Below are 9028 nucleotides of genomic sequence, written 5' to 3'. Positions count from 1 at the left end.
GTATATTGTCACCCTGCTTATTTAACTTACATGCAGAGTACATCATGAGAAACGCTGGGCTGGAAGAAGCACAAGTTGGAATCAAGATTGTGGGAGAAATATCAATAACCTCAGATATGCAGATGACACCACCCTTATGGCAGAAAGTGAAGAGGAACTAAAAAGGCTCTTGATGAAAGTGAAAGTGGAGAGTGAAAAAGTTGGCTTAAAACTCAACATTCAGAAAACGAAGATCATGGCATCCAGTGCCATCACTTCATGGGAAATAGATGGGGAAACAGTGGAAACAGTGACAGACTTTATTTTGGGGGGCTCCAAAATCACTGCAGTGGGTGACTGCAGCCATGAAATTAAAAGACACTTACTCCTTGGAAGAAAAGTTATGACCAACCTAGATAGCATATTCAAAAGCAGAGACATTACTTTGCCAACAAGGTCCATCTAGTCAAGGCTATGGTTTTTCCTGTGGTCATGTATGGATGTGAGAGTTGGACTGTGAAGGCTGAGCGCCAAAGAATTGATGCTTTTGATCTGTGGTGTCGGAGAAGACTCTTGAGAGTCCCTTGGACTGCAAGGAGATCCAACCAGTCCATTCTGAAGGAGATCAGGCCTGGGATTTCTTTGGAGGGAATGATGCTAAAGCTGAAACTCCAATACTTTGGCCACCTCATGTGAAGAGTTGACTCATTGGAAAAGACTCTGATGCTGGGAGGGATTGGGGGCAGGAGGAGAAGGGGAAGACAGAGGATGAGATGGCTGGATGGCATCACTGACTCGATGGATGTTGAATTTGAGCGAACTCTGGGAGTTGGTGAGGGACAGTGAGGCCTGGCGTGCTGCGATTCATGGGGTCGAAAAGAGTCGGACACGACTGAGCGACTGAGCTGAACTGAACACTGGGTAGGATTTCTGATCTGCAGAACTGTAAGATTATAAGTGTGTTTTGTTTTAAGCCACTAAGTTTATGATAACTGTCACAGCAGCATTAGAAAACTAATTCATCTGTTTTGTTTTAGGCCTTTCCTCTGCATGGATTCCATTTTCATTGAAATCCTTAATAACCTTCAGGCCAAACCCAAAGATCATAGTATCTATTCATCCTCCGTTGATTTCTTTCTGTCAGAAAATTAATGAAACTATGGAATAATCCTGAAGTCAACGAAAATGCCTATTAAGAGTATAAAGATATGCAGTTTTTCACTTAAGATCACAGGATATAAGTGAAATGCCATTTGCTTATACTTATAAAATATTTTCATAGCCAATAATCTCTTGAATGTCTATAAAATATCCAGCACAGTAGTCTAGGTAAGTTAAAAATTGGGCTGATACATGTAGCAAAGTTCTTGAGCAAATGACTTGAGAGAAGAGGTAAAGATGGAGAGACAGGAAGTGAAGAATAGATGGAATGGGAAGTAGAGGAAGTTTAATGGGTGATTTTTTAAATGGAGAAAAAGAGAAAGAAAACAAAGAAAGGATAATGTGGCAAAAATAAGAACACTCAGGCGATTTGTGTCTTGACCGTAATATGTACCCCACTAACCTTTACAGGAGGACTGACTTGTATAGTGTAATTCTTTCTCAGTGGAAAACCAGGAAAGAGATTTATGCCTCTTTCTGATTCCCCAAGACTCAAACCATCCAGATTCATGGGACATAGCCAGACATCCCTTCTTTTGTAAGGTGCCTGGTACAATGTTTCAAATATAGTAAATATTCAATAAATGGTAATCTAATTCCCTTTCCTTGGCTGACTCTGGACTCAGATAGTCAACTGCTTCCCAATGGATGGCATCTAATTCTTTCTTTTGGTTTCTTAGATCTGTATCTTCTGGTGTAATCCCTGCTACCTACCAGATTCCTCCTGATTTTATAAATACCTTTTTGTTCTAGTCTATCCCCACCTTTACTCTTTTCCAGGACAAATCAATTTGTTTATAATACAATAATTCATTTTAATGAAGTATATTAAAGACTAGATTTGTGTTCTACAGGAAGATATGAAAGTATTCTGTGTATTTGTATACCCACACACTCACCCGCACACCCAAACACACACAGACACACAAGAATATATTAATAGAAGCCATTGAAGCCCAAGAATTGTGGCTCAGATGATGAAGAATCTGCCTACAATGCAGGAGACCCGGGTTTGATCCCTAGGTCAGGAAGACCCCCTAGACAAGGGAATGGCAACCCATCCCAGTATTCTTGCCTGGAGAATTCCATGGACAGAGGAGCCTGGTGGGCTACAGTTCATGGGGTCACAGAGTTGGACACAACTGAGCAACTCACACTTTCATTTTCACTAGATATTGATGATAGGTATGCAGTGATTCTTCTGAAAAATAATACAACTTATAAAACTGAACAAAACTAAAGTGGGTATTTATTTTCACAATGATAGATTCTGACCAGAGGTATATTTTCACAGACTCTGTCAAAATGTAATCAAGAGCTCTTTAAAATATCAAAATAGATTCTTCATTTACTGGTGAGAAAAATGCACAATTTTATTTATAGTTAAAAAGTATAAAAACTTATTCAAGGTTGAAAGATTATGAAAGAAACCTGAAGAGGACAGACATTAAATAGCACTAAGCATATCTATTCCCTAATTCAAGGGAAATATTTCATTTGCAAGATCAATCCAAGCAGACAATGGCTTCTAAAAAATGAATACTTGATTTCATAATAGTAAAAATCAATTTTAGAGCTAATTCAGTGATAGAAGGACAGTATAAAATACATCATGCTCTGCTGTGCTGTGCTTAGTCACTTAGTTGTGTCTGAGTCTTTGTAACCCCATGGACTGTATCCCACCAAGTTCCTCTGGCCTTGGGGATTCTCCAGGCAAGAATACTAAAATGGGTTGCCATGCCCTGCTCCAGGGGATCTTTCCAACCCAGGTCTCCCGCATTGCAGGTAGAATCTTTACCGTCTGAGCCACCAGGGAAGCCCAAAATACATCATCCAATGCACTTTAACTGTAATTACATCTTAAATGAAAGAATATAAAAATACTACACAGCTGCAAATCCCAAAGTTCATTCAATAATTACTAACATTTCTCTTAATGTGTCAGAAAAGATGAAAAGCAGCAGCATAGAGATATTTTCAGCTATACAAATTCAGGGTTTCCAAAACATACATACACAAAAGCGGAGGATGCCACTGTTATTTATACACATTTTTTTCTACATAGAAAATGTTTATATCTAATTCAATTTTACCTTATTAACCCTGAGCAAAGTAAATGCTCTAATTAGACAACAGCATTCATTTAACATTTAACCTACTCATTTAACATTTCACCTACATGTACTAGACATGTGCCAGATACTGTTCTAAGTACTCTACAGATATTAACTCATTTAATCCAAAAACCATGGAACAGAATATGGTAGGAAAAAATTTTAAACTGAAATTGCTATTTTTTCCTTCACTTCTCCATTCCACCCCATCATACATAGTCAGTGAAAGGACAGAAAAAGTCCAGTGAAAAGTGCTTAACTCAGATTCATAAAATTTGAGTCCATTTCTAGCTCTATTTAGGGTTCTGGGTGACACTGGGTAAGTTAGTAAACCAGAACTTCCCAACCCTAACTGATTAGAATTTGAAGGAGGGTGTTATAGCTATAAACAGAACTATTTATATTTGTTATATATTTAAATTTATATAAATATACATATAAGGTTTTACCCAAGACTTACTTTGTTTAGAATGGGACTCAAGAATCTGAATTTGCTTTAAAGCTAACCATATCTTCCTCAACTTATGATGGGGTTATATCTCAATAAATCCATCATAAATTGAAAATAACATAAGTCAAAAATCTAACCTGTTGAACATCATAACTGAGCTCAGTCCACTTTAAATATGCTCAGAACACTTACATTAGCCTACAGTTGGGAAAAATCAGCTAACATGAATACCTATTTTATAATAAATCTATTTTATAAATTTCATGTAATTTATTGACCACTGTAGTTAAGATGAAAGACTGAATGGTTGTCTGGGCACAGGATGGTTGGAGATAAAGCAGTTATTTACCCTCGTGTTCACGCAGCTGACTGGAAGCTGCCTCATGAGAGAGAGTATTGTACCCATATGGCTAGCCCAGGAAAAGCTCAAACTTCGAAACTCCAAGTATGGTTTCCACTGAACATGTATTGCTTCCACACCATCATAAAATCAGGGACTGTCTGTACAGGTGGTTCTGAAGGTTAGCAGTCACACTTGGGAACCACTGATCTAGTGGTCTTAGCCTTTAATCCCAACAGAACAAGTATGGAAATATGTGGTCCACAAAAGTGGAAATGAAGGGCAGGATTATAAAGTCTAAATGTCAGACCTCCATTCTTCATGCATTCTCACTAGAGTGGCCACAACATTAGGGCAGAAACATTATACAAGTGACTGTCATGGTACCTATATAAACCTACCCCTTTAGGCCTAATGTCAGCAAAAGTGAAGCAGGAAACAGAGTCTCATAAACTTATGAGTCTCATAAACTTAAGCTAAAAAACAAATCAAAACAAAATTTTACCTAAATGTGCTAAAAATGGACACACACACCTAAAAGCTTCTAAGGTGATCACATATTTTTCATATTCAACTAATCATCACAATATACTTTTTATTTTTATCCCTAAAATATTTTAATTACTTACGCCTGACACCATGAAGATGAATAAAACAAAATGTCTGTCTTCAAGGTGGTAAAGGCATTTCTATAAACATAAGAATAGCAGTTGAAGTTTTAAAAATTTAAGTTTGGCTAGATTTCTGAGATTCTAACAGGCAATCAATCATAAGCCAGAAATGCAAATAACTGCCATATCAAGCTGGTAGCAATCTATGAAGTCCTAGAAAGAAGGCTAATTTGAGAGTCTCAGGATAAGAGATTGAGTTTGACTTGGCTACATGACAATTTATGGCGAGTCTTTCAGCTCTTAGGCAAATCTTCAAACCCTTTGAGCCTATTTTTTTTTTTAACAATGCATGTCTTACAAAGTTGTTATGAAAACAAAACGAAATACAAATGTTAATATACCACGGGTATTACAGATAATATTTAGAACTCTACTAATAATAAAACGTGTATTTTGAGTTCTTTTTCCACCAATAGGGACAAACTGCTAGTAACGAACAACTTTCTCACCTTACTCCCAATACATCTAGGCGGCTTTTGTCATTACTATATGTATAGCTATTGTACATTAATATATTTTTTATAAATTGATATATAAGCAGGTATATAAAAATAAATATGCACATTATATAGCCATGAATATATTTAAATGAATGTTTATATACACATACACCTTTCAAAAGAGAAATACTGAGGGCAGCAATCTAAGGGGCCAAATTTCATCTACTTTGGAAATAGATGCTGGACAAGACCTTCTGATTAAACAATGATGAAAATGACAGATTTATGCACTTACCTTCATACTTCAAACATGTAACTACATGTAAATTACTATTCTATGGGGATGTGAGTAATGCTTTAATAGAAAATTCCAGTTAAATGACTGCAGTAAACTGATCATTAATTCTAAAATGTAATTCTGACAAAAGCATACATACCTTATACTTCTCCCAAAAGCATAATTAGCTACAAGCAAATGTAAGAATTATAGTTACTAAAACTTACCTTTTTTCCTCATAAATAAGGTAGGTTTATAAACAATAAAAATTAAATGAACAAGTCAAGAAGAAATCCAAGTATATTTTAAAACAGAATCCTTCCTGTTCTTTGAGTTGTTCAGGCAGCAAATTTTGAAATGCTCATGCATTCTACTGGATATTAGTGCTGATTATTAATAACATATACTTACCATTATGCCCTTTCATCCAAGTACCTCAAAGAGCTTTTAAAGCAATATATGTTATTTATTGTAATATCTCTGAGAGGCAGACTGGTAGAAAGTTATTATTAACTCTATTTTATAGTCAAAGAAGCTAGGGCACTGAGAGGTTAAATGACTTTGCTGGGGTCATATGGTGAAAAGAACTTTGGACCTCAAGATCATTGTTCTCATTTAGAGTTAAGTATATTATCCATTACATGGTTGTTTACTACACCTAAATGTAATTCTATTCCAGGAAAATTGAGAATAATGTATTTGAATAATCTAAGAACTAAAGGTGAGAGTTTATTTTTTTGTGTATTTAAAAAATGCTGTTATACAGGAATATAGAATAACTAATAATTAGTCTTTGGTTTGTTGCTGTAGCTATTATTTATAGGGCTTTTGCTATTTGTGGCTTTCTGAAGCCTCTGCTCAAAAATGATCCATTCTATTTCTGACTGTTTTAAGCTAGGTTAGCATAGCTGTAAACAACCAAGAAGCAGCTGAGACAGGCTGACTATCTTGAAGTTGTCTTTCATTGTGTTTCCATTGCTCACTCTTCTGAAAGTCATCCTCCTTCTAGTTCTCCATTCAACAGGTATCTCTGCAGTCTACCATCCTCAATCCTCCATCTATGGCCAGTTTAACTAATGCCTTGTCAATTATTAAATTTTTAAAATTTAATTAAAGTAAGATAGGGATTTCCCTGGCAGTTCAGTGGTTAAGACTCTGCACTCCTAAAGCAGAGGACGTAGGTTTGATCCCTGGTCAGGGCACTATGATCCCCCATGGTGTACCATGAGGCCAAATAAATAAATACTCATCTGCTTTTAATAAAAATCAAAGACTCTTAAAAATACTATGCTATCCTAGTTATAATTGTCATATTCAGCTTTTGCAAACCTAACTTTTATAGGCTTCCCAGATAGCTCAGTGGTAAAGAATCTGCCTGCAATGCAGTGACACAGGAGATGTGGGTTCGATCCCGGGTCAGAAAGATCCCCTGGAGAAGGAAATGTCAACCCACTTCAGTAGTCTTGCCTTGAGACCCCCATGGACAGAGGAGCCTGGTGGACTACAGTCCATGGGATCACAGTCAGACATGACTGAAGCAACTTAGCAACTGGCACAAGCCTAACTTTTATTGTCCTTAGAAGGCCATTAGGCATATATCACCACATGGGGATTTTTAAAATGTAATATTTCACCATTTTTCCCAAGAATAAGTAGGGAGAAAGGAGAAGTGGTTTTAAATCTGTGCTCAATGAAGTGAGACTGCACAGTTGGCTTGAATGTGGTAATACAAGCCTGTGGTGTTTGTTACTTCATACCACATCCTACCCAGAGCTCTAGATATATATACCAACTGCCATTAGACAGCACCATCCATGCTTAAAGTCCACCAGGTCCAAAATGGCACTTATTTTCTGCACCCTACCCCATCCCAATCCTTCCCTATTTGTAAAATACACCTTTATCCTCCCCCCAAAAGCAGGACAAGGCATACTTATAGTCATTTCTATTCTTTTACCCAGCAAGCACCTGCCCCCCATGAATCAATTATCATAACCAGTTCACTTGGCATCCTGTACTTTAGGAATTCATCTTTGGATTTTCACTGCCACGCACATTATGGTTCTTTTCTCTTGATTTCTGTAATGGCCCCTGGTCTACAAGCTCTCTGCTTGCCCTGCTCCTCCCCTCAGCTAATCTATCCACCAACTTAAATTGTATTATCAATCTGTCCAAGGTCATTCCTCTATGCATTGCCTCAGCACAGCATAAGACGGTTCATGTTTGGCTCCTGTCTACTACTTCAGATTCATCTTTTTCAGCAGCCCAGGCTTGAAATCGAATTACTTCTCAGACTTTTCAATACTATTTGTTCCTTTGCTGCACGTCAGGATCTGGATTTGCCACTCCACCCCTTTTTGGTGCTGTAAAATCCCCACATTAAAAGCTTAAAGCAGTTTCAGTAAACTCACCCATTCTTTTCTCTCTACATCTTGATATACTACACTTCCAACCATAATTATTTGTTTTCATTAGACTGGGCATCCTTTGAACGGACTGTGTCAAGCGCAGAGTTGATACTCAGTTGGAGGGTGGGGAGGCTGGAGAAGGGAGTTAAGTATCAAGAGACAAGACTGTAGCTGCTAACGGATGTTAGTCTAACGATCTTATTTCGAACCTGTGGATGGATTAAATAAAACAAACGATTTAGTGGAACTACTTCCAATTTAGGTTCCCAAATTACACGATGAAGCTACGGGTTGATCTCAATGCCACACCAAGACATCAGAGCCGCAGTGTCGTAGGAGGCTCAGGAATCCTCAGGAAAGGATCCCAGGCTATCCGCCGATGAGAGTTCTCTAGGGATCAGCAGGAGAAAGGAGGCCCAGGGCGGCCACCAGACCCTCCAGGCAGAGCAGGCGACTGATTCATCTCCCGGGATTCGGCCCGCGACGAGCCACGTCGCCGGCTCCATTCGGGAAACCCCGGTCACATTAGAGTTGCCTCCACCCTAGGACGCCCCGGGAGAAGGGGCTGCCCTCTAGAAGCAAGATGGCGGCCTCCGCTCTCCCCCTCCTTCCAAAAACCCCCTCCTGGTCCCCAGAAGACAGACAAGGACGTCGTGGCGCCGAGATCCGGGAAACTCAGCGAGGCCCGCGGCCACTCCCGGGCCCCCGGGAGGTGACTTCACCTCGCCGGCGCAGAGAGCCGGGGGTGGAGTCGCCCTAAAGGCCGTGAAGCCCGCCCTCAACACTCAGAGAGTGGACACAGGAGAGCCCGCGCCCTCCGGCCATTGTTCTCCAGCCCCGGCCCCCCACCCTCCTCTCAGCTCGCAGACAGGAAGTTGCTTCCCAGCCGGCTCCGCCCCACTCCCCAGCGCCCCGGAAGTGATCGGCGGCAGCTGCTGCAGAGCGGCCAGGAGGAGGGTGGATCTACCGAGAGCGGAGCGCCCGGAGTCCTCCTCCACCTCCTCCTGCCGCCCAGGCTCCACCGCCTCCTGTCGGACTCTTCCTTTTGCCGCTCCCGGCGCGGAGCCTCCTAGACTACAAGAGCGGAGCATTGTCCGGCTGGAGCCAGCTCAGCCGCGGCTTCCGGAGCCCACGGGGCGGCTGACCGGCTTGCGGTGCAGGTGAGCGGTGCCCACCCGGGCCGGCCC

At 40.2% G+C, this 9028-nt stretch overlaps 1 protein-coding gene across 2 annotated transcripts in view; it reads left to right on the top strand.

Annotated features, from left to right (window-relative positions):
* Nucleotides 1-6933: 6933 nt before the first annotated feature.
* Nucleotides 6934-9028, top strand: part of RALA (v-ral simian leukemia viral oncogene homolog A (ras related)) — a 60635-nt gene continuing 58540 nt past the window's right edge. Inside the window, exon 1 of one of the 2 annotated variants that reach the window (XM_010829100.1) lies at nt 6934-9001. The gene's annotated coding sequence lies outside the window, so the exon portion shown is untranslated. The remainder of the gene's footprint in view (nt 9002-9028) is intronic. The other variant, XM_010829098.1, reaches the window with a different exon arrangement.

The sequence above is a fragment of the Bison bison genome, unplaced genomic scaffold, assembly GCF_000754665.1.
Source record: "Bison bison bison isolate TAMUID 2011002044 unplaced genomic scaffold, Bison_UMD1.0 scf7180017864499, whole genome shotgun sequence".
NCBI classification, from domain to species: Eukaryota; Metazoa; Chordata; class Mammalia; order Artiodactyla; family Bovidae; genus Bison; species Bison bison.
The sequence above is the reverse complement of the archived record's forward strand: the minus strand, read 5'-3'. Positions and strand labels throughout refer to the sequence as shown.